Here is a 26,763-nt window from a genome sequence, read left to right on the forward strand (position 1 = left end):
GGACAATAATTTATAAGAATGAATCTAAGGTACCGTATAATATCCTCAGACACTCACCGCTGCCTGGAATACATATCTTTGAAATGGCTAATAATAGAAAGAACTTCTTCTCAAACATAGACAATACTGCAATTTCCTGGATCACATCAAGGTGAATTCGAACTTGTCAAGTTTGTGTGTGCTGTGTTGTGTAATTGACACTATACTTATATTGCTACAACATGCCAATATATATCATAGAATATGCCTTGGGAAGGCTAATTTGATGCAGTGTACCAACTTAGGGAAAGTAGTTCCAGGCCTAATGTGCCTGCATAAATCTTATCTCTTTAACGTAAAGAATAGGCTCATACTTGTTTCTACATTGACCAGGAAACTGGCAGCTTATTCTTATTGTCACCATTTGCATTTCCCAGACTTCCAGGCCATCCTCACCCAACACACTGCTTGCACTGAACTTCAGAAACTATCAAGACAGTTACAGTGTTTAAAGGAAAACATTTTTATGACACATGAGGGAGAAAATGTGACCAAGATAAAAGCTAATTTTTGGCAATATTTACATGTAGGGATAATTGTGAACAAAAAAGTCTCAGTCTTCTCTTTCTAATCCCATTTTCTTTTTTTCAGAGTCTCAAAGAGCACGATTAGTCTAGGTCCTAAATTATGAGGGTATAATATCTGATTAAAATATGCTCACTCTGATGTTTGAGTCTTAATTTGCTCTCTAACTATCATAAGTCTATGAAAAGACACGCCTTAGAAAAGAAATGACCCAAAAGCTTAATCACTAATAGCAAAATCATGGACACCAATGGATGACTTATATTTGTTTGGAGAGCTGATAAAATGCCCAACTACTTTAAATTGGTGTTATTTTTGCTTGCTAATATGATGCTTTTAGAGATTCTCGGAGTAAAAAGGGTCTTTTGCCTTCCAGACGTGCATATGATTCACAGATAAATTCAGAAACTCTGGCATGTATTGAACTGTAAACAAGAGATTCTTCAGTTAGTCTTAACTTTCCTTGATGGAGTGTGAAAAGCTTTCAATCTCTATAAACTAATATTGGCTTCTAGAGTCCATATAAGTTTTACTAGAAGATGACTAAAACAATATTTTCTCTAGATGAAACTCATATTTTACAGCTCCTAGAGCATCTCTAATAATGTTGGAAATGAAAGTTCATGAAAATTTAATAAAATATACACTAAAATATTAGAATGACATATTAATCCAACGAAAAAATGTGAAGAGTCTTTACCAAAGAATGAACTGAGGAGGTGAAGCTTGCCAGGAGATATTTATGCCTCTCAGAAACTGAAACACAGAAGTGAGCATCACATAGTAGCTGATAGGTTAGTGAAAAACTAATTCTTAGAGTTAGCCTTTCTTATTGAAACAACTGGAGCTTTATAATCATGCCCAGGAGTGGTTCCATCAGATGGTTACTGTGACTATGAGACTGGTATCACAAGAAGCTATTAATAACCTCATTGCTGCTGAAGGAACCCCCCCATGAGTACTTGTACCAGGGAATGATTTGCCACTAAAGAAACTGCAATTTCTTTCAAGACAGTTTAATAAATTTGTCTCCAAATAAATTAAAATAACCAAGTACAATGGAAGATCATTATGGAGAAGAGTAACTTCTTCCTGCATTTAATTTGATGCATGGTAGTGAAACTCATCATGAAAACTTTAATATGTGTTGAGCATTCTCACAGCTCTAGTTAGATTAATGACAAAAAAACAGTAGCAGAAAAGTGTCTTTCAGTGTTGAGGAAAAGGGGGATTTCAAGGTGCCTTAGGATATATATGGACTTAATTTGGTGAATGATAGAGGTAAGACAGTTATACATGTTCACTGAAAAGAGTTTGATATAAGAAACTGTAGGTTTAAGTGCATTTGAATTGCTAGATATGTCCCCCTAAAGACCTCTCCTGGAAATAATATCACTTTTGAATTAATATGGTCCAGATTTCCTATAGGGAGAAGGAAAGGAAAGAGGAATAATAGGGAAAGATGTGTTCTTTGCTTGCCTATTCTGTGGAAAGTAGTTTCAGAATTACTAATCCATTGAAATTAATGCATCAGCTTGATGCATTATGATGATATAGTGTTAAATGCATCATCTTAACTCTGGTTTCCCCAGCTTTATTGAGATATAATTGACATATAATCTTGTGTAAATTTAACACAACATATTGATTTGATACACTTATATATTGCAACGGGATTACCACCATAGCAGTGTTAGCTAACACCTCCATCGTATCACATAATTACCATTTCTTTGGTGCAGTGAGAACCCTTAATATCTACTCTGTTAGCAATTTTCACGTATATAATACACATTGTTAACTATAATCACAATGCTGTGCATAAGATCCCCAGTTCTCCTAACTGAAAGTTTGTGCACTTGACCATTTCTCCCACCCTTCAGTCCCTGGTAATCACCATTGTACTCTGTGCTCTTTTGGTGGGAATGTATATTGGTAGAGCCATTACAAAAACAATATAGAGATTCCTCAAAAAATTAAAAATGGAACTACCATATGATCTAGCAATCCCACTTCTGGGTATATATCCAAAAGAAAGGAAAACAGGATCTCAATGAGAAATCTTCACTACCATGTTATTGCAGCATTATTAACAATAGCCAAGGTAAGGAAACAACCTAAGTATCTGTCAATGGATGAATAGATTAAAAAAGATGTAGTATACATACACACAATAGTATTTTCAGCTGTAAGAGTGAAGGGAATTCTGCCATTTGTGACAATGTGGATGAATCTTGAGGGCATTATGCTATGTGAAATAAGTCAGACAGAGAAAGACAAATACTACATGATATTTATATCTGGAATTTTAAAAAGGTAAACTCACTGAATCAGTTTATTAAAAATAAAAAAAATGTGTAAACTTAAACGAGCTTGGGAAAGTAAATGATATATAAGCCTTTTTGACTTATTAGTATCATTTTAAAATTAATATCTGATTCATCACATATATTTAGTTTTATGGACAAAAGCATTTTGAACAAATCTTAAAATATACATATTTCCCCTTCTAACAGACAATATCTGTAATCTAGACTAGAGCAATAGACAGGCTCGGTGTTACTTCTGTTCTCTCTCTCCTTTCTCTCATTTTCAAGAAGGAAGGCTTACTCCTAGCTTCATAGGTCTTTCTCAAGAACCTCTGGTTCTCTTGATTGTCAAAGGTGTTTCAAGACATAACTACATATTACCCAGAACCCCTCATTTCCTAAAACCAGTTTCCTCTGTCCATTGCCAGAATTAACACCAACTCTGCAGGCAAACATACATTTTTAACTGAAGAAATAGGAGAGTCTCAGAGGGTGACTACCTGTAGGAGGAAAGATGTTAAATATTCAGCCACCAGGACTTTCCCTTGGGTCTCAGAAAATTATTCCCAAGGAGAGGAGCTCCCAATAGGCATTTCTTTCATTACAAGCTACAGGTTTGAGTATCCTGCCCTCTCCCCTTAGTCAATAATCTGTGTCTTCACGTAACCCTATTCAAAATGCCATATCCCTTCCTACCTCCTGCAATGAAGGAAAACTCCACTTCTCCTTAAGGGAAGAGAAGTCCTTATAAATTCTTTACCATACTCTCCCTACTCAAAGTAAGCCAAATATCAGTGGCAGCAGTTAACAGCTATGCCATGAGTCTTTTCTTACTCAGTAGTTCTCAGCTTGGTTATACATTAAAATCACCTGGAGAAGGTTTTAAAAATACTTATGCCTCAGGACCAAAATCACCCTCCCCAAAGACTTTTATTTGATTGATGATATGTGTGTTGGGAGAGCATAGTTATAAATACTAGCTGCAACCACGTGGTCAGTGGCAGAAAATATAAGAGTTATAAGTATTCTTTCCTAAGTTTGATATGTTTGTATACTGTGATGGTTAATTTTAGGTGTCATCTTGGTTGGCCCATGTTGTCCAAATGTGTTATCAAACATTATTCTGATTGTTTCTGTGAGGGTGTTTTTAGATGAAATTAACATTTAAATCATTGGACTTGGAGTAAAGCAGATTACCCTCTGTAATGTAGATGGGTCTCATCTAGTCAGTTGAAGGCCTCAATAGCACAAAAGACTGACCTACCCTGAGCAAGGAAAATTCTGCAGGGACAGTCTTCAAACTTGAACTATAATATTGGCTCTTTGGGCTTTAGACTTGAATTGCAGTATCGGTTCTTTCCTGGGTCTCTGGCCTGCCAGCTCAGCATGCAGGTTTTATACTTACCAGCTTCAATTATCACTTGAGACAATACCCTAAAATAAAGCTTTCGTCTCTCTTTATATATCAAATTGGTTGTTCTGTTTCTCTGGAAAACCCCAAGTGACACAGATTTTGGAAGAGTGAAGTGAAGTACTGCTATAAAAATATAAAGAAAATTTGAAAGTGACTTTGGAACTGGGTAATGGTTGGAGGCGAAAAGAGTTTTGAGGTGCATGCTAAAAAAAGCCTAGATTGCCTTGAATAGGCTATTGTTAGGAATACGGATGATAAATGTGATTCTGGTGAGATCTCAGACAGAGATAAGGAACATGTTATTGGAAACTGGAGGAAAGGCAGTCCTTGCTATAAAATGGCAAAGAGTCACGTACCACAATGTTCATTGCAGCACTATTTACAGTAGCCAGGACATGGAAGCAACCTGAGTGTCCATCGACAGATGAATGGGTAAGAAGATGTGGCAATATATACAATGGAATATTACTCAGCCATAAAAAGAAATGAAATTGAGTTATTTGTAGTGAGGTGGATGGACCTAGAGTCTGTCATACAGAGTGAAGTAAGTCAGAAAGAAAAACAAATACCGTATGGTAACACATATATATGGAATGTAAAAAAAAAAAAAAAGAAATGGTTCTGATGAATCTAGGGGCAGGACAGCAATAGAGATGTAGACATAGAGAATGGACTTGAGGACACGGGAAAGGGGAAGGGGTAAGCTGAGACGAAGTGAGAGCGGCATTGCCATATATATACTACCAACTGTAAAATAGATAGCTAGTGGGAAGCAGCCGCATAGCACAGGGAGATCAGCTTGGTGCTTTGTGACCACCTAGAGGGGTGGAATAGGGAGGGTTGGAGGGAGGGAGATGCAAGAGGGAGGGGATATGGGGATATATGTATACGTATAGCTGATTCACTTTGTTATACAGCAGCAACTAACACAACAATGTAAAGCAATTATACCTCAACAAAGATATTTTAAAAAATCACAAAGAACTTGGCTGATTTATGCTCTAGCTCTTTGTGGAAAGTAGAAGTCAAAAGTGATGAATTTGGGTATTTGTCTGAGGAGATTTCTTAGCAAAGGGTTAAAGGTGTGGCCTGGTTTCTCCTTGCAACTTATAGTAAAATGCAAGAGAAGAGATAAATTAAGGAAACTGGTTTAGTACAAAGGAAATAAAACTTGAAGATTTGGAAAATATCAGCTTATCCATATTACAAAAAAATGAGGAAGTGTTCTGGAGAGAATATCCAGGGTGTGGCTGGAAACCCATTTGATAGCGAGATTATGGGTATGACTCAGAGATCTAAGGAGACATCTCAGCAGAATCCAGGAATAGAGATGAGGTTATATCAGCAGAAATACTGCCAGGTTGGGAACAATGACAGTGCAGAATGAAGGGAGACCATTGTGCTTCTGGGACAGTACAAGATGGGACAATAGAGCTGTCTGGATGCTAGCATGTGTTATCTTTTAAGAAAAGGGAAGAATGATCCTGAAGCCTGAAGAGATTGGCAAGGAAGCCACTCCCACCACGGGCCCAAATGATGCAGGTCCTGGGGACAAGGCTTTCCTCTTCTTGGTTTCAGTGGGCTGAACTGTTGCCACCTAGTGACTCAGGGGTCAAGGCTGCTGTCCAGGACTCAGAAGCAAGGCCAGCACCTGAGGCTGAGGGGATTCAAGAAGGGACTGTCATCTCAGTAGGCCCAGAGCAGAGAACTGAGCCAGAGAGGATTATTCTAGAGCTTTAAAGTCTATTGGAATTTGCCTTGCTAGGTTTTGGACTTGCTTGGGACACCTTACCCCCTTTTTCCTTTCGGATTTCTCCCTTTCAGAATGAGAATATCTATCCTATTCTTGTTTCACCATTGTATTTTGTAAGCACATAACCTGTCTGGTTTCACAGGTTCACAGCCAAAGAGGAATTTTGCCCCAGGATGTAATGTATTTCGAGTTTGACACATACATGATTTAGGTGTTATTTAGATGAAAATTTGGACTTACAGTTGATGATGGAATGTGGTTGTATTTAGAGGTAAGGCCTCTGAAGAGATAATTAAGGCGTTTTAAATGAAGTCATATGGGTGGAATCCTAGTCCAATAGGGCTTACAATAAAAGGAAGAGATACCAAGAGTGTGCATGCATACAAAAAGAATCATCTGAGAGCACAGAGAGGTGTAAGGCCGAGGTTTGACTTCCTCAGGTCAAACCTGATGACACCTTGATTTTGGACTTCTAAACCCCATAATGTGAAAACATAAACTTCTGTTGTTTAAGTGAGCCAGTCTGTGTTATGGCATGCTAGAAGACCACTTGCAGCATCAGCATCACTTGGGAACTTGTTAGAAAGGCAAATTCTACTGCGTCATAAACTGCAAGGGGTGGATCGCAGCGTTCTCTGTTTTTGCCTGTCTTCCAAAGATATTGACTGACACAGCTAAAGCTTGAGAAGCATTAGAATTGTCTGATCAAGTTGCCATTACAAAAACCACAGAATGGCTGGCTTAGACAACATAAACTCACTTTCTCACAATTCTGAAGGCTAGAAATCCAGTATCAGTTGGACTTCCAGAATGATCAGTTTCTGGTGAAGCCTCTCTTCTCGGCTTGTAGCCGACCACCTTTCCTCTGTGTCCTCACGTTGCCTTTCTCTCAGTGAATGCACAGAGAGTGAGAGAGCTCTCTGTTACCTCCTTCCTCCACTTATAGGGACACCAATCCCATTAAATTAGGGCCCACACTTATGACCTCATTTCACCCTAATTACCTTCCCAAAGGCCTCATATCCAAATACCATCATGCTGGGGGTCAGGGGGATAGGACTTCAACATATGAATTTTGGTGGGGACACAATTCAATCCATAACAATCACTGACCTAGGGAATGAGTGTAGAAAGAGAAGACTTCCAAACCTGAGCCTTGAGACACTTAATATTTAGACATTGAGATGGTGAAGAGGAATATCCAAATAGATGGAAAAGAGGTAGCTAGTGAGGGAGCAGGGACACCAAGAGAGTCTGGGTCTTGGAAAGTCAAGTAAATTATGTGTAACAAGGAAGGAAGAGTAATCTATTTGGAAAAGAATGGCACTGATAGGCCAAGTAAGGTGAGAACTGAGAATTGACCATTGAATGTTGCCATGCAGACTCATTGTTGGTCTTGACAAAAGCAGTCTAATTGGATGATGGAGGCTAATGCCTAACTGGAAGGGGTTAGAGAGAAATGGGAAGAGAGGAATTACAGATATAACATGCAGACGTTTTCAAGAATTTTTTAATAAAGGGGAGCAGAGAAACAGGCTGATAGTTGGAAGAAGATGTAGGATTATGAGAGTTTTATTTTTAAGAGAAATTACACCATGTTTGTTTTCTGATAGGAGTCATGCTCGAAAGACAGAATTTTTCAGGTGAGAGGGGAGAGAATTTCTAGAGGGATAGCCTTATGCAGGTGAGATTAAATATGGACTAATGAACAACTGCAGTTATTGCTCTTCATAGCATGCAACACTGGGGTAAAAAGGTATTTATTATCAATAGAGAAGTTAGACTTTCATAAGATAGTCAAGGGTTGACCTTTTTGTGTTCTGATTGCCGACTACATTCATTGGTCCTTAAATATTATAAAAGATCAGTTTATATCTTTAAAAACTTGCCAGTGGTTTGTGCAGTTCAATGCTGAATTCCACTTTGTTCTTAGATCCATATACATCTGGTAATAACATTCTATTTGAATGCTGCAAATGTAGATGACATATGTGCAGAAGGGAAATGTAATTTGCTTGCTGAAGAATAATTATAAACTAGAGGAGTAGTCAACTTAGTGAATCAAAAGTGGATTGGCAAATCAGTCAACAGATTTGTAGATTCTACCTGGTATTTCCTTCGCTGGGGTTATGTGGCTTCAGCCATTTAGTTAATTTTATAGCAGGCAGAATTAAATTTTATTCTTGAACTTTGTCTTCAGAGTACTAATGAGAAAAAGAAAAATGTTCATTCAAGGGGAAAAAGAAACACGACTCTGATAAGTCTGTTTACTGGGAGAGAACAGTCAATATTTTGTTTCAGAACATTTCTTGTACTTCATTTTGAAGATTTTATGGTGCTTTAACATGGACCAGAGAAGATACACCACTGCAAAATAAAATCCTTTATAATATACATTTCCCTTTTGCGATATCCCTTTACATATGTTGCTCAATGGCTATCATCAAATATTAGCAGATGTAAAATGTGCTCTCCTTTCCCTTCTCTCACCCCTTCCTCTTTTGTTTAGCTCTGAACTCACACTTAAATTGATGGATATGGGGCTGCTATTGACCCAAGACAGAGCTGACACAGAAGGAACCAGTAAACCAGTCAGCTAATTCTTTACATTGAATACCTAAATCATGATCCACATTTAAGGCAGAAAATTTGGGACAAATAAGAATTTTCTCTGAGAGAGAAAGAAAGACAAAGAGAAACTTCAGGGTACAATTGAAAAAGAATTAGGAGTATTAGGTGCTTGTAAATGGTTCTAAGAAAGAACTGGAGGTATGTATCATCCAACTAGCTGTGCTTAACTCCAAGGGAGGAGGACATCAAGTTGGGTGTCTGAGAGGACACTTTTGGGCCCCTGGGAAATGATGGCCTTCAGTAGCTTCCAGGTGCCTTCAGGAATGTAGAAATAACTATGTGGTGAGTTTAGGCAGAAAGTATCTGAATAAATCCCCAAATTCCTATGTTCTCAGCACGTGGGGGAAAAGCATCAGACACTCTGAGGGGATAAGATTCAGTGGACATAAAAGTGTCTCATACTTGCCATAAGGTGATGCTGTGGCAGAAAGCAGCATGGGACATTCTGGTGGACAACAGGTGAGATCAGTGCCTCAGCAGACACCAGTGTGGAGAGGTGATGAGGACCAAGAGTCAGCCAGGCAACATACCACTAAGAAAAGACCCTAACCAAAGAACAAAATCTCCCTCTGGTGCCCTGACTCTGTGTAAGAAGTCCCCACCACTGGGAACTTAGGTCATACCCATGGGCGTGGAGGGAGGAGGAAGTGAGGAACCACTTATTTGAATGAGCTGAGAATTGAAATGGCAGTGTTAACTCATAAACGACAAAAATTGTTTTCTGCTATTGGGTAGAAACGGCCTCAAGATTAAATTCAGTTATTGGAAAATAAAGAACGCTATAGTCTTTGTATATGTAAGTATATGTCTTATGAAATCACACCCCACATATGTACAGTGCATTTCAGAGTCACTGAGGTATTTTAAATGATTATTGGAGCATTATTCTGTAAAAATTATCAGAATTCTTCTAGGTTTTGAAATTCTAGGTTTTAGTCACATTTAAATGTGACATGATGTTGGATTAAAATTTTCCTATGGCTGTGATTTTAGTCAAAGTACCTATGTATTGTGAAGAAAGGTGTAGAATTTAGTAAAAGATAGCAAAATCATTCCAGCAATAACAAACCCTGAGAGCTATGTAAGAAAAATCCAGGAAAGGAAAATTATACTTTGAAAGGACTTCTGGATTATAGAGTGCATTATTTTCCTCATCATTCCCCATGAACATTAGAGACTGGCAGCTCTTAGCCTGAGTAAAGTAAACCTGCTAGTTTGCACCCTTTAGTAAACAGGTTATTCAATAATAAATTAGTTGCATATATGAGTAATGCATTTGTAACCTGCAATGGAACCTCAGAGTTTTAAGCCTGTGAACTCAAAATATTTACTGCATTCACAGAAACTATCATGTGAAACTCTTTAAACTCACTTATTATATGAAGAGGACATTTGGGGAGTAATTGAGGTTATTGAAAACCCTTAAACTGTATGTGGTCTATTTGACAAACCATTTGAGAAAGAAAGTAAGTTAGTTGTCCAGCTGTTTTTTCTGTTTAACACATTTCTACCTCCTGAAAATTCAGAAGTAATCCAGCTGTCAAGGTGACACTATTTTTTCGGATATGATTAGACATACCTGAGTGCATATTAAGTGCTGTGGGGGATATCCCGACCCCTCCTAATATTTCCAAAGAAGCTTGGAACAGGTGGGCTCAGACTATATTTTTCCTGGTCATCTCTTACTCCAATTTCCTGCTTCAGCTGGCATAGCTATTTCCTCTACTAATACAATTTTTTTTTAGTATGTCAGATTCTTATTGAAGTCATAGAAATTATTTAAAAGGGTTAAAGCACAGCAAAGTACAGGCAGTAACTTAAAATTGAATATGTGACTTTCCTTTTTTAAGACCAGTATCTATTTGGGACTTCCCTGGCAGTCCAGTGGTTAAGACACTGTGCTTCCACTGCAGGGGGCCCAGGTTCAATCTAAGATCCTACATACTGTGTGGCACGGCTGAAAAATAAATAAATTAATTAACTAAAAAAATAAAATAAAAATAAAATGGTATAAGAAATTGAAAAGACCAGTATCTATTTATTTTCTGAGGTGATTTTATTCCTCAGAGCTCTACCTGCTTTCTTGTTGCCTACTGTTCACTATCTTTTCATAATCTTTCCCCATAGATTTCCATTCTGAGTCCTGTCTTTGTCCGTAACTCACTATTCACACACTGAGTTTTTCTAAATCGATTTTTAACTTTTCATTTGGATGTGTGATGTCATGTAAACAACCAATAATATATTTATTTATCCAAAGTAATTAGAGCTCAAATTAATATTGCAAACTTAGCTTGTGTATTTCCATGTTTTTTAAATTTAAAAATTTTGGAGACTGGTTCAAGATGGTGAAGTAGAAGGACATGGACATGTGCTTACTCCCTCTTGCAAGAGCACCGGAATCACAACTAACTGCTGAACAATCACTGACAGGAAGACACTGCAACTCCTGAAATAGGATACCCCACATCCAAATGAGAAGACACAATGAGACAGTAGGAGGGGCACAATCACAATAAAATCAAATCCCATAACTGCTGGGTGGGTGACTCACAAACTGGAGAATAATTATACCACATAAGTCCACCCACTGGATTGAATGTTCTGATCCCATGTCAGGCTTCCCAACCTGGGGGTCTGGCAACAGGAGGAGGAATTCCCAGAGAATCACACTTCAAAGACTAGTGGGATTTGATTGCAGGACTTTGACAGGACTGGGGGAAACAGAGACTCCACTCTTGGAGGGCACACAAAAAGTAGCATGTGCATCAGGACCCAGGGGGAAACAGCAGTGACCCCACAGGAGACTGAACCAGACCTACCTGCTAGTGTCAGAGGGTCTCCTGAAGAGGTGGGGGGTGGGGGTGACTGTGGCTCACCACAGGGACAAAGACACTGGCAGCAGAATGCTGGGAAGTACTCCTTGGTGTGAGCCCTCCCAGAGTCCACCATTAGCCCCACGAAAGAGCCTGTAGGCTCCAGTGTTGGATTGCTGCCTCAGGCCAAAAAACCAACAGGGAGGGAACCCAGCCCCACCCATCAGCAGACAAGCAGATTAAAGTTTTTTTTTTTTTCTGTTATATTTTTAAAAATTAATTAATTTATATTTGGCTGTGTTGGGTCTTCGTTACTGTGCGAGGGCTTTCTCTACTTGCGGCGAGCAGGGGCCTCTCTTCATTGCGGTGTGCGGGCCTCTCACTGTCGCGGCCTCTCTTGTTGCAGAGCACAAGCTCCAGACACGCAGGCTCAGTAGTTGTGGCTCACGGGCGTAGTTGCTCCGCGGCATGTGGGGTCTTCCCAGACCAGGTCTCGAACCCGTGTCCCCTGCATTGGCAGGCAGATTCTCAACAACTGCATCACTGGGGAAGCCCCGAGATTAAAGTTTTAATGAGCTCTGCCCACCAGAGCACCACCCAGTTCTACCCACCACCAGTCCCTTCCATCAGGAAGCTTGAACAAGCCTCTTAGACAGCCTGGTCCACCAGAGGGCAAACAGCAGAAGAAGAACTACAGTTCTGCAGCCTGTGGAATGAAAACCACATTCAGAGAAAGATAGACAAAATGAAAAGGCAGAGGGCTATGTACCAGATGAAGGAACATGATAAACCCCCCAAAAAACAACTAATTGAAGTGGAGATAGCAACCTTCCAGTAAAAGAATTCAGAATAATGATAGTGAAGATGATCCAGGACCTCAGAAAAAGAATGGCAGCAAAGATCAAGAAGATGCAAGAAATGTTTAACAAAGATCTAGAAGAATTAAAGAACAAACACCTAAAGGAATTAAATAACAAAGAAACAGAGATGAACAATACAATAACTGAAATTAAAAATACACTAGAAGGAATAAATAACAGAATAACTGAGGCAGAAGAACAGATAAGTGACCTGGAAGACAGAATAGTGGAATTCACTGCCATGAAACAGAATAAAGAAAAAAGAATGAAAAGAAATGAAGACAGCCTAAGAGACCTCTGGGACAACATTCAATGCACCAACATTAGCATTATAGAGGTCCAAGGAAAGAGAGAGAGAAAGTACTCCAGAAAATATTTGAAGAGATTATACTCAAAAACTTCCCTAATGTGGGAAGGAAATAGCCAGCCACATCCAGGAAGTGCAGGGAGTCCCAGGCAGGATAAACCCAAGGAGAAACATGCCGAGACAAATAGTAATCAAATTGACAAAAAATAAAGACGAAGAAAAATTATTAAAAGCAACAAGGGAAAAATGACAAATAACATACAATGGAACTCCCATAAGATTAACAGCTTATTTCTCAGCAGAAACACTACAAGCCAGAAGGGAGAGACACAATATATTTAAAGTGATGAATGGGAAGAACCTATCAATAAGTTTACTCTAGTTGGCAAGGATCACATTCAGATTCGACAGAGAAATCAAAAGCTTTACAGACAAGCAAAAGCTCACAGAATTCAGCACCACAAAACCAGCTCTATAGCAAATGCTAAAGGAACATCTGTAAGTGGGAAACACAAGAGAAGAAAAGGACCTACAAAAACAAACCAAAAACAATTAAGAAAATGGTAATAGGAATATACATGTAGATAACTACCTTAAATGTAAATGGATTAAATGATACAACCAAAAGACACAGGCTTGCTGAATAGATACAAAAACAAGACCCATCTATATGCTGTATACAAGAGACCCACTTCAGACCTAGGGACATATACAGACTGAAAGTGAGGGGATAGAAAAAGATACTCCATGCAAATGGAAATCAGAAGAAAGCTGTAGTAGCAATACTCATATCAGGTAAAATAAACTTTAAAATAAAGAATGTTACAAGACACAGGGAAGGACACTACATAATGATCAATGGATCAATCCAAGAAGAAGATATACTGATTATAAATATATATGAACCCCACATAGCAAAACATCAATACTTTTTTTTTAACATCTTTATTGGAGTATAATTGCTTTAAAATGGTGTGTTAGTTTCTGCTTTATAACAAAGTGAATTAGCTATGCATATACATATATCACCATATCTCCTCCCCCTTGCACCTCCCTTGCACCCTCCCTATCCCACCCCTCTAGGTGGTCACAAAGCACTGAGCTAATCTCCCTATGTTATGCGGCTGCTTCCCACTACCTATCTATTCTATATTTGGTAGTATACATAAGTCCATGACAGTATCTCACTTCGTCCCAGCTTACACTTCCCCCTCCCCATGTCCTCAAGTACATTATCTACGTCTGCATCATTATTGCTGTCCTGCCCCTAGGTCCTTCAGAACCTTTTTTTTTTTTTTTTTTGATTCCATATATATGTGTTAGCATACGGTATTTGTTTTGCTCTTTATGACTTACTTCACTCTGTATGAAACACTCTAGGTCCATCCACCTCACTACAAATAACTCAACTTCATTTCTTTTCATGGCTGAGTAATATTCCATTGTATATATGTGCCTCATCTTCTTTTTCTTATTTTTTTTTTCATCTTTATTGGGGTATAATTGCTTTACAATGGTGTGTTAGTTTCAGCTTTATAACAAAGTGAATCAGTTACACATATACATATGTTCCCATATCTCTTCCCTCTTGCATCTCCCTCCCTCCCAGCCACCCTCTCCCACCCCTCTAGGTGGTCACAAAGCACCGAGCTGGTCTCCCTGTGCTGTGCGGCTGCTTTCCACTAGCTATCTGTTTTACGTTTGGTAGTGTATATATGTCCATGCCACTCTCTCGATTTGTCACAGCTTACCCTTCCCCCTCCCCATATCCTCAAGTCCATTCTCTAGTAGGTCTGTGTCTTTATTCCTGTCTTACCCCTAGGTTCTTCATGACATTTTTGTTTTCTTAAATTCCATGTATATGTGTTAGCATACAGTATTTGTCTTTCTCCTGACTTACTTCACTCTGTATGACAGACTCTAGGTCCATCCACCTCATTACAAATAGCTCAATTTTCTTTCTTTTTATGGCTGAGTAATATTCCATTGTATATATGTGCCACATCTTCTTTATCTGTTCATCCGATGATGGACACTTAGGTTGTTTCCATCTCCGGGCTATTATAAATAGAGCTGTAATGAACATGGTGGTACATGACTCTTTTTGAATTATAGTTGTCTAAGGGTATATGCCCAGTAGTGGTATTGCTGGGTTGTATGGTAGTTCTAATTTCAGTTTTTTAAAGGACCTCCATACCATTCTACATAGTGGCTGTATCAATTTATATTCCCACCAACAGTGCAAGAGGGTTCCCTTTTCTCCACACCCACTCCAGCATTTATTGCTTGTAGATTTTTTGATGATGGCCATTCTGACTGGTGTGAGGTGATATTTCATTGTGGCTCTCAATTGCATTTCACTAATGATGAGTGATGTTGAGCATCCTTTCATGTGTTATTGGCAATCTGTATATCTTCTTTGGAGAAATGTCTATTTAGGTCTTCTGCCCATTTCTGGAGTGGGTTGTTTGTTTTATTGGTATAGAGCTGCCTGAGCTGCTTCTAAATTTTTCAGACTAATCCTTTGTCAGTTGCTTCATTTGCAAATATTTTCTCCCATTCTGAGGGCTGTCTTTTAGTGTTGTTTATGCTTTCTTTTGCTGTGCAAAAGCTTTTAAGTTTCATTAGGTCCCATTTGTTTATTTCTGTTTTTATTTCCATTTCCCTAGGAGGTGGGTCAAAAAGGATCTTGCTGTGATTTAGGTTTTCCTCTAAGAGTTTTATAGTGGCTGGCCTTACATTTAGGTCATTAATTCATTTTGAGTTTATTCTTGTGTATAGTGTTAGGGAGTGTTCCAATTTCATTCTTTTACATGTAGCTGTCCAGTTTCCCCAGCACCACTTGTTGAAGAGGTTGTCTTTTCTCCATTGTATATTCTTGCCTCCTTTATCAAAAATAAGGTGACCATATGTGCATGGGTTTATCTCTGGGCCTTCTATCCTGTTCCATTAATCTATATATCTCTTTTTGTGCCAGTACCATACTGTCTTGATTACTGTAGCTTTGTAGTATAATCTGAAGTTAGGGAGCCTGTTTCCTCCAGCTCTGTTTTTCGTTCTCAGGATTACTTTGGCTATTCGGGTCTTTTGTGTTTCCACACCAATTGTGAAATTTTTTGTTCTATTTCTGCGAAAGATGCCATTGTTGGTTGTCAGGGATTGCATTGAATCTGTAGATTGCTTTGGGTAGTAGAGTCATTTTCACAATGTTGATTCTTCCAATCCAAGAACATGGTGTATCTCTCCACCTATTTGTATCATCTTTAATTTCTTTCATCAGTGGCTTATAATTTTCTGCATACAGGTCTTTTGTCTCCTTAGGTAGGTTTATTCCTAGATATTTTATTCTTTTTTGTGGCAATGGTAAATGGGAGTGTTTTCTTGATTTCACTTTCAGATATTTCATCATTAGTGTATAGGAATTCAAGAGATTTCTGTGCATTAATTTTGTATCCTGCTACTTTACCAAATTCATTCATTAGCTCTAGTAGGTTTCTGGTAGCATCTTGAGGATTCTCTGTGTGTAGTATCATGTCACCTGCAACCAGTGATAGCTTTAATACTTCTTTTGCAATTTGGATTCCTTTTATTTCTTTTTTTGCTCTGATTGCTGTGGCTAAAACTTCCAAGTCTATGTTGAATAACAGTGGTGAGAGTGGACAACCTTGCATTGTTCCTTATCACAGTGGAAATGATTTCAGTGTTTCACCATTGATAACGATGTTGGCTGTGGGTTTGTCATATATGACCTGTATTATGTTGCAATAAGTTCCCTGTATGCCTACTTTCAGGAGGCTTTTTATCGTAAATGGATGTTGAATATTTTGAAAAGCTTTTTTTTCTTTTTTTTTTTTTACATCTTTATTGGAGTATAATTGCTTTATAATGGTGTGTTAGTTTCTGCTTTATAACAAAATGAATCAGTTATACATATACATATGTTCCCATATCTCTTCCATCTTGCATCTCCCTCCCTCCCAGCCTCCCTCTCCCACCCCTCTAGGTGGTCACGAAACACGGAGCTGATCTCCCTGTGCTATGTGGCTGCTTCCCACTAGCTATCTATTTTATGTTTGGTAGTGGATATATGTCCATGCCACTCTCTCACTTTGTCACAGCTTACCCTTCCCCTTCCCTGTATACTCAAGTCCATTCTCTAGTAGGACTGTGTCTTTATTCCTGTCTTACCCCTAGGTTCTTCATGACATTTTTTTTTCTTAAATTCCATATATATGTGTTAACATACAGCATTTGTCTTTCTCTATTCTGACTTACTTCACTCTGTCTAACAGACTGTAGGTCCATCCACCTCATTACAAATAGCTCAATTTCGTTTCTTTTTATGGCTGAGTAATATTCCATTGTATATATGTGCCACATATTCTTTATCCATTCATCCGATGATGGACACTTAGGTTGGTTTCATCTCCTGGCTATTGTAAATAGAGCTGCAATGAACATTTTGGTACATGACTCTTTTTGAATTATGGTTTTCTCAGGGTATATGCCCAGTAGTGGGATTGCTGGGTCATATGGTAGTTCTATTTGTAGTTTTTTAAGCAATCTCCATAATGTTCTCAATACTGGCTGTACCAATTCACATTCCCACCAGCAGTGCAAGAGTGTTCCCTTTTCTCCACACCCTCTTCAGCCTTTATTGTTTCTAGATTTTATGATGATGGCCCTTCGGACTGGTGTGAGATGATATCTCGTTATAGTTTTGATTTGCATTTTTCTAATGATTAATGATGTTGAGCATTCTTTCATGTGTTTGTTGGCAGTCTGTATATCTTCTTTGGAGAAATGTCTATTTAGGTCGTCTGCCCATTTTTGGATTGGGTTGTTTGTCTTTTTGTTATTGAGCTGCACGAGCTGCTTGTAAATTTTGGAGATTAATTCTCTGTCAGTTGCTTCATTTGCAAATATTTTCTCCCATTCTGAGGGCTGTCTTTTGGTCTTTTTCATGGTTTCCTTTGCTGTGCAAAAGCTTTGAAGTTTCATTAGGTCCTATTTGTTTATTTTTGTTTTTATTTCCATTTATCTAGGAGGTGGGTCAAAAAGGATCTTGCTGTGATTTATGTAATAGAGTGTTCTGCCTATGTTTTCCTTTAAGAGTTTGATAGTTTCTGGCGTTACATTTAGATTTTTAATCCATTTTGAGCTTATTTTTATGTATAGTGTTAGGGAGTGATCTAATCTCATATTTTTACATGTACCTGTCCAATTTTCCCAGCACCACTTATTGAAGAGGCTGTCCTTTCTCCACTGTACATTCCTGCCTCCTTTATCAAAGATAAGGTGACCATATGTGCGTGGGTTTATCTCTGGGGTCTCTATCCTGTTCCATTGATCTATATTTCTCTTTTTGTGCCAGTACCATACTGTCTTGATTACTGCAGCTTTGTAGTAAAGTCTGAAGTCAGGGAGCCTGATTCCTCCAGCTCTGTTTTTCCTTCTCAAGATTGCTTTGGCTATTCGGGGTCTTTTGTGTTTCCATATAAATTGTGAAATTTTTTGTTCTAGTTCTGTGAAAAATGCCGATGGTAGTTTGATAGGGATTGCATTGAATCTGTAGATTGATTTGGGTAGTAGAGTCATTTTCACAATGTGGATTCTTCCAATCCAAGAACATGGTATATCTCTCCATCTATTTGTATCATCTTTAATTTCTTTCATCAGTGTCTTATAATTTTCTGCATACAGGTCTTTTGTCTCCACAGGTAGGTTTTTTTCTAGGTATTATATTCTTTTTGTTGCAATGGTAAATGGGAGTGTTTTCTTGATTTCACTTTCAGATTTTTCATCATTAGTGTATAGGAATGCTAGAGATTTCTGTGCATTAATTTTGTATCCTGCTACTTTACCAAATTCATTGATTAGCTCTCGTAGTTTTCTGGTAGCATCTTTAGGATTCTCTATGTATAGTATCATGTCATCTGCAAACAGTGACAACTTTACTTCTTCTTTTTCCGATTTGGATTCCTTTTATTTCCTTTTCTTCTCTGATTGCTGTGGCTAAAACTTCCAGAACTATGTTGAATAAGAGTGGTGAGAGTGGGCAACCTTGTCTTTTTCCTGATCTTAGTGGAAATGGTTTCAGTTTTTCACCATTGAGGACAATATTGGCTGTGGGTTTGTCATATATGGCCTTTATTACATTGAGGAAAGTTCCCTTTATGCCTACTTTCTGCAGGGTTTTTATCATAAATGGGTGTTGAATTTTGTCAAAAGCTTTCTCTGCATCTATTGAGATGATCATATGGTTTTTCTCCTTCAATTTATTAATATGGTGTATCACATTGATTGATTTGCGTATATTGAAGAATCCTTGCATTCTTGGAATGCACCCCACTTGATCATGGTGTATGATCCTTTTAATGTGCTGTTGGATTCTGTTTGCTAGTATTTTGTTGAGGATTTTTGCATCTATTTTCATCAGTGATATTGGCCTGTAGTTTTCTTTCTTTGTGACATCCTTGTCTGGTTTTTGTATCAGGGTGATGGTGGCCTCGTAGAATGCGTTTGGGAGTGTTCCTCCGTCTGCTATATTTTGGAAGAGTTTGAGAAGGATAGGTATTAGCTCTTCTCTAAATGTGTGATAGAATTCGCCTGTGAAGCCGTCTGGTCCTGGGCTTTTGTTTGTTGGAATATTTTTTATCACAGTTTCAATTTCAGTGCTTATGATTGGTCTGTTCATATTTTCTATTTCTTCCTGATTCAGTCTTGACAGGTTGTGCATTTCTAAGAATGTGTCCATTTCTTCCAGGTTGTCCATTTTATTGGCATAGAGTTGCTTGTAGTAATCTTTAATCATCATTTTATTTCTGCAGTGTCAGTTTTACTTCTCCTTTTTCATTTCTCATTCTACTGATTTGAGTCTTCTCCCTTTTTTTCTTGATGAGTCCAGCTAATGGTTTATCAATTTTGTTTATCTTCTCAAAGAACTAGCTTTTAGTTTTATTGATCTTTGCTATCATTTCCTTCATTTCTTTTCCATTTATTTCTGATCTGATCTTTATCTTTCCTTTGCTCACTTCGGGGTTTTTTTCTTCTTCTTTCTCGAACTGCTTTAGGTGCAAGGTTAGGTTGATTATTCGAGATGCTTCCTGTTTCTTAAGATAGGATTGTATGGCTATAAACTTCCCTCTTAGAACTGCTTTTGCTGCATCTCATAGGTTTTGGGTCGTCGTGTCTCCATTGTCATTTGTTTCTAGGTATTTTTTGATTTCCTCTTTGATTTCTTCAGTTATCACTTCGTTATTAAGTAGTGTATTGTTTAGCCTCCATGTGTTTGTATCTTTTACAGATCATCCCTGTAATTGATATCAAGTCTCATAGCATTGTGGTCGGAAAAGATACTTGAAACAATTTTAATTTTCTTAAATTTACCAAGGCTTGACTTGTGACCCAAGATATGATCTATCCTGGAGAATGTTCCATGAGCACTTGAGAAAAATGTGTATTCTGTAGTTTTTGGATGGAATGTCCTATAAACATCAATTAAGGCCATCTTGTTTAATGTATTATTTAAAGCTTGTGTTTCCTTATTTATTTTCATTTTGGATGATCTGTCCATGGGTGAAAGTGGGGTGTTAAAGTCCCCTACTATGAATGTGTTACTGTCAATTTCCCCTTTTATGGCTGTTAGTATTTGCCTTATATATTGAGGTGCTTCTGTGTTGGGTGCATAAATATTTACAACTGTTACATCTTATTCTTCGAATAATCCCTTGATCATTATGTAGCGTCCTTCATTTTCTCTTGTAATAGTCTTTATTTTAAAGTCTATATTGTCTGATATGAAAATTGCTACTCCAGCTTTCTTTTGATTTCTATTTGCACGGAATATCTTTTTCTATCCCCTCACTTTCAGTCTGTATGTGTCTCTAGGTCTGAAGTGGGTCTCTTGTAGACAGCATATATACGTGTCTTGTTTTTGTATCCATTCAGCCACACTATGTCTTTTGGTTGGAGTATTTAGTACATTTACATTGAAGGTTATTATCGATATGTATGTTCCTATTCCTTTTCTTAATTGTTTTGGCTTTGTTATTGTAGGTCTTTTCCTTGTCTTGTGTTTCCTGACTACAGAAGTTCCTTTAGCATTTGTTGTAAAGCTGGTTTGGTGGTGCTGAATTCTCTTAGCTTTTGCTTGTCTGTAAAGATTTTAATTTCTCTGTTGAATCTGAATGAGATCCTTTCTGGGTAGAGTAACCTTAGTTGTATGCTTTTCCTTTTCATCACTTTAAATATGTCCTGCCACTCCCTTCTGGCTTGTAGAGTTTCTGCTGAAAGATTACCTGTTAAACCTATGGGGATTCCCTTGTGTGTTATTTGTTCTTTTTCCCTTGCTGCTTTTAATATTTTTTCTTTGTATTTAATTTTTGATAGTTTGATTAATATTTGTCTTGGCATGTTTCTTCTTGGATTTATCCTGTATGGGACTCTCTGTGCTTCCTTGACTTGATTGACTATTTCCTTTCCCATATTAGGGAAGTTTTCAACTATAACCTCTTCGAATATTTTCTCAGGCCCTTTCTTTTTCTCATTTTCTTCTGGGACCCCTATAATTCAAATGCTGGTGCCTTTAATGTTGTTCCAGAGGTCTCTAAGACTGTCCTCAGTTCTTTTCATTCTTTTTTCTTTATTCTGCTCTGCAGTAGTTATTTCCACTGTTTTATCTTCCAAGTCACTTATCCATTCTCTTGCCTCAGTTATTCTGCTATTGATCCGTTCTAGAGAATTTTTAATTTCATTTATTGCATTGTTCATCACTGTTTGCTCTTTAGTTGAGGTCCATGTTAAACGTTTCTTGTATTTTCTCCATTCTATTTCCAAGATTTTGGATCATCTTTACTATCATTACTATCATTACTATCATTACTCTGAATTCTTTTTCAGGAAAACTGCGTATTTCCTCTTCATTTGTATGGTCTGCTGGGTTTTTACCTTACTTCTTCAACTGCTGTGTGTTTCTCTGTCTTCTTATTTTGCTTAACTTACTGTGTTTTGGGTCTCCTTTTTGCAGGCTGCAAGTTCTTAGTTCCCATTGTTTTTGGTGCTTGCCCCCAGTGACTAAGGTTGGTTCAGTGGGTTGTGTAGGCTTCCTGGTAGTGGGGACTAACGCCTCTGTTCTGGTGATGAGGCTGGATCTTGTCTTTCTGGTGGGCAAGACCACATCCAGCAGTGTGTTATGGGTTGTCTGTGACCTTATTATTATTTTGGGCTGCCTCTCTGATAATTGGTGTGTTTGGAGCACCTCAATACTTAAGGCAAATGCTAGCAGCTATAAAAGAGGGAATTGATGGTAACACAATAGTAGTGGGGGGACTTTAACACCTCTCTTATAGCCATGGACAGATCATCCAGTCAGAAAATTAATAAGGAAACACAAGCTTTAAATGACACAATAGACCAGATAAATTTAATTGATATTAAAAGACATTCCAGGCTTCTCTGGTGTCGCAGTGGTTGAGAGTCTGCCTGCCAATTCAGGGGACACGGGTTTGTGCCCTGGTCTGGGAGGATCCCGCATGCCGTGGAGTGGCTGGGCCCATGAGCCATGGCTGCTGAACCTGTGCGTCCGGAGCCTGTGCTCCATAACGGGAGAGGCCAAAACAGTGAGCGGCCCACGTACCACAAAAAAAAAAAAAAAGACCTTCTATCCCAAAATAGCAGATTACACTTTCTTCTCAAGTGCACATGGAAGATCCTCTAGGAGAGATCACATCTTGGGTCACAAATCAAGCCACAGTAAATTTAAGAAAATTGAAATCATATCAAGCAACTTTTCAGACCACAATGCTGTGAGATTAGAAATAAATTACAGGGAAAAATACGTAGAAAACCCAAACACATGGAGGCTAAACAATACATTACTAAATAAGCATGAGATCACTGAAGAAGTCAAAGAGGAAATCAAAAAATTCCTAGAGACAAATGAGAAAGAAAACATGACAATCCAGCAAAAGCAGTTCTAAGAGGGAAGTTTATAACAATAAAATCCTACCTCAGGAAACAAGAAGAATCTCAAATAAACAACCTAACCTTATACCTAAAGAAGTAGAGAAAGAAAAACAGACAAAACCCAAAGTTACTAGAAGGAAAGAAATCATAAAATCAAAGCAGAAATAAATGAAATAGAAACAAAGAAAACAATAGCAAAGATCAATAAAACTAAAAGTTGGTTCTTTGAAAAGTTAAACAAGACTGATAAATCTTTAGCCACACTCATCAAGAAAAAGAGGGAGAGGACTCAAATCAATAAAAGTAGAAACAAAAAAGGAGAAGTTACAACGGACACCACAGAAATACAATGCATCATAAGAGACTGTTACAAGCAACTGTATTCCAATAGAATAGACAACCTGGAAGAAATTCTTAGAAAGGTATACCTTCCAAGACTGAACCAGGAAGAAACAGAAAGTATGAACAGACCAATCACAAGTAATGAAATTGAAACTGTGATTAAAAATCTTCCAACAAACAAAAGTCCAGCACCAGATGGCTTCACAGGTGAATTCTATCAAATATTTAGAGAAGAGCTAACACCCATCCTTCTCAAACTCTTCCTAAAAACTGCAGAATAAGGAACACTCCCAAACTCATTTTATGAAGCCACCAGCATGCTGATACTAAAACCAGGCAAAGATACTACAAAGAAAAGGAAATTACTGACCAATATCAATGATGGATATAGATGCAAAAATACTTAACAAAATACTAGCTAGCAGAATCCAACAACACATTAAAAGGATCATACACCATGACCAATGGGATTTATCCCAGGGATGCAAGGATTCTTCAGTATACACAAATCAATCAGTGTGATATGCCATATTAACAAATTGAAGCATAAAATCTATATGATCATCTCAATAGAAGCAGAAAAAGCTTTTGACAAAATTCAACACCCATTTATGATAAAAACTCTTCAGAAAGTGGGCATAGACGCAACCTACTGGAACATAATAAAGACCATATACAACAGACCCACAGCAAACATCATTCTCAATGGTGAAAAACTGAAAGCATTTCCTCTAAGATCAGGAACAAGACAAGGATGTCCACTCTCGCCACTATTACTCAACATAGTTTTGGAAGTTCTAGCCACAGCAATCAGAGAAGAAAAAGAAATAGAGGAATACAAATTGGAAACGAAGAAGTAAAACTATCACTGTTTGCAGATGACATGATACTATACACAGAGAATACTAAACATGCCACCAGAAAACTACTAGAGCTAATCAATGAATTTGGTAAAGTTGCTGGATACAAAATTAATGCACAGAAATCTCTTGCATTCCTATACACTAACAACAAAAGATCAGAAGGAGAAATTAAGGAAACAATCCCATTCACTATTGCAACAAAAAGAGTAAAATACCCAGGAATAAACCTACCTAAGGTGGTAAAAGACCTGTACTCAGAAAACTATAAGACACTGATGAAAGAAATCAAAGCTGACACAAAAAAATGGAGAGATATACTATGTTCCTAGATTGGAAGAATCAATATTGTGGAAATGACTATACTACCCAAAGCAATCTACAGAATCAATGCAATCCTTATCAAATTACCAATGGCATTTTTTACAGAACTAGAACAAAGAATCCAAAATCTGTATGGAGACACAAAAGACCCCAAATAGCCAATGCAGTATTGATGGAAAAAAACAGAGCTGGAGGAATCAGACTCCCTGACTTCAGACTATACTACACAGGTACAGTAATCAAGACAGTATGGTACTGGCACAAAAACAGAAATATAGATCAGTAGAACAGGATAGAAATCACAGAGATGAACCCATGCACATATGGTCACCTTCTTTGATAAAGGAGGCAAGAATATACAGTGGAGAAAAGACAGCCTCTTCAATACTGGGAAAACTGGGCAGGTACATATAAACGTATGAAATTAGAACACTCTAACGCCATACACAAAAATAAACTCAAAATACATTAAAGATATAAATGTAAGACCAGACACTGTAAAACTCTTAGAAGAAAACAAGAACACTCCTTGACGTAAATCACAGCAAGATCTTTTTTGTTTTTGTTTTTTGTGGTACGCGGGCCTCTCACTGCTGTGGCCTCTTCCGTTGCGGAGCACAGGGTCTGGACACACAGGCTCAGCAGCCATGGCTCACGGGACCAGCTGCTCCGCGGCATGTGGGATCCTCCCGGACCGGGGCACGAACCCGTGTCCCCTTCATCGGCAGGCAGACTCTCAACCACTGTGCCACCAGGGAAGCCCAGCAAGATCTTTTTTGACCCACCTTGTAGAGTAATGGAAATAAAACCAAAAATAAACAAATGGGACCTGATGAAACTTAAAAGCTTTTGCACAGCAAAGGAAACTATAAACAAGAAGAAAAGAGAACCCTCAGAATGGGAGAAAATATTTGCAAAAGAATGAACGGACAAAGGATTTATCTCCAAACTATATAAACAGCACATGCAGCTCAATGTTAAAAATACAAACAACCCAATCCAAAAATGGGCAGAAGACCTAAATAGACATTTCTCCAAAGAAGACATACAGATGACCAAGAGGCACATGAAAAGCTGCTCAACATCACTAATTATTATAGAAATGCAAATCAAAACTACAGTGAGGTATCACCTCACACTGATTAGAATGGGCATCTTTAGAAAATGTACAAACAACAAATGCTGGAGAGGGTGTGGAGAAAAGGGAACCCTCTTGCACTGTTGGTGGGAATGTAAATTGATACAGCAACTATGGAGAACAGTATGGAGGTTCCTTAAAAAGCTAAAAATAGAATTATCATATGACCCTGAAATCTCACTACTGGGCATATACCCAGAGAAAACCATAATTCAAAAATCATGTACCACAATGTTCATTGCAGCACTATTTACAATACTCAGGTCATGGAAGCAACCTAAATGCCCATTGACAGACGAATGGATAAAGAAGTTGTGGTATATACATACAATGGAATATTATTCAGCTATAAAAAGGAACAAAACTGGGTCATTTGTAGAGACGTGGATGGACCTAGAAACTGTCATAGAGTGAAGTTAGTCAGAAAGAGAAAAACAAATATTGTATATTAACGTATATATGTGGAATCTAGAAAAATGGTACAGATGAACTGATTTGCAAGGCAGAAATAGACACACAGATGTAGAGAACAAATGTATGGACACCAAGGGTGGGAAATGGGGGTGGTGGTGGGATGAACTGGGAGATTGGGATTGACATCTGTACACTAATATGTATAAAATAGATAACTAATAAGAACCTCCTGTATAAGTAAGTAAGTAAGTAAATAAATAAAGTAAAAATTATGACCTACTACGTTAAGTTACTTTACCAATGGACATCTAACAAGTCCTGAGAAAAAAGAAGTATTATTCAATTAATTAAAAACAAATTTGTTTACTTATTTATTTATTTTTGGCTGCGTTAGGTCTTTGTTGCTGCACGCAGGCTTTCTCTAGTTGCTGCAAGCGGGGGCTACTCTTTGTTACAGTGTGCGGGCTTCTCATTGCAGTGCCTTCTTTTGTTGTGGAGCACAGGCTCTAGGCACATGGGCTTCAGTAGTTGTGACATGCAGGCTTCAGTAGTTGTGGCTCTCACACTATAGAGCACGGGCTCAGTAGTTGTTGCGCATGGTCTTAGTTGCTCCATGGCATGTGGGATCTTCCTGGACCAGGGCTCGAGCATGTGTCCACTACATAGGCCGGCAGATTCTTAACCACTGTGCCACAAGGGAAGCCCATTGCTCAATTAACTTTAAAGAATTATTTCATTTTTCCATTGAGTTTAAATATGTATGTAATATGAAAAGATCACTTTATACATTTGCGTAAAAATCTTTTCATTTTCATTAGTTATTTCCGAGGGTTAAACTCTGAAGCATAAAATTCCAGTGCCATCTTTCTGCATCTACTGTAATGCCACCTTATAAAGTCCTATAATCTACTCTCCCATCCATCTATAAGAAAGCTCTTTTTCAAAACTCAAGAAAGTGCCACATCTTTGGTGAATTCTTCCCCTAACTGCTATAAATCACAATGCCCCACACATTTATTGTAGTACAAACATAATTTTGTTCTCTAAATTTTCTCCCAGGTGTTA

This window comes from Phocoena sinus, chromosome 4 (assembly GCF_008692025.1).
Source record: "Phocoena sinus isolate mPhoSin1 chromosome 4, mPhoSin1.pri, whole genome shotgun sequence".
In the NCBI taxonomy this organism is placed as follows: domain Eukaryota; kingdom Metazoa; phylum Chordata; class Mammalia; order Artiodactyla; family Phocoenidae; genus Phocoena; species Phocoena sinus.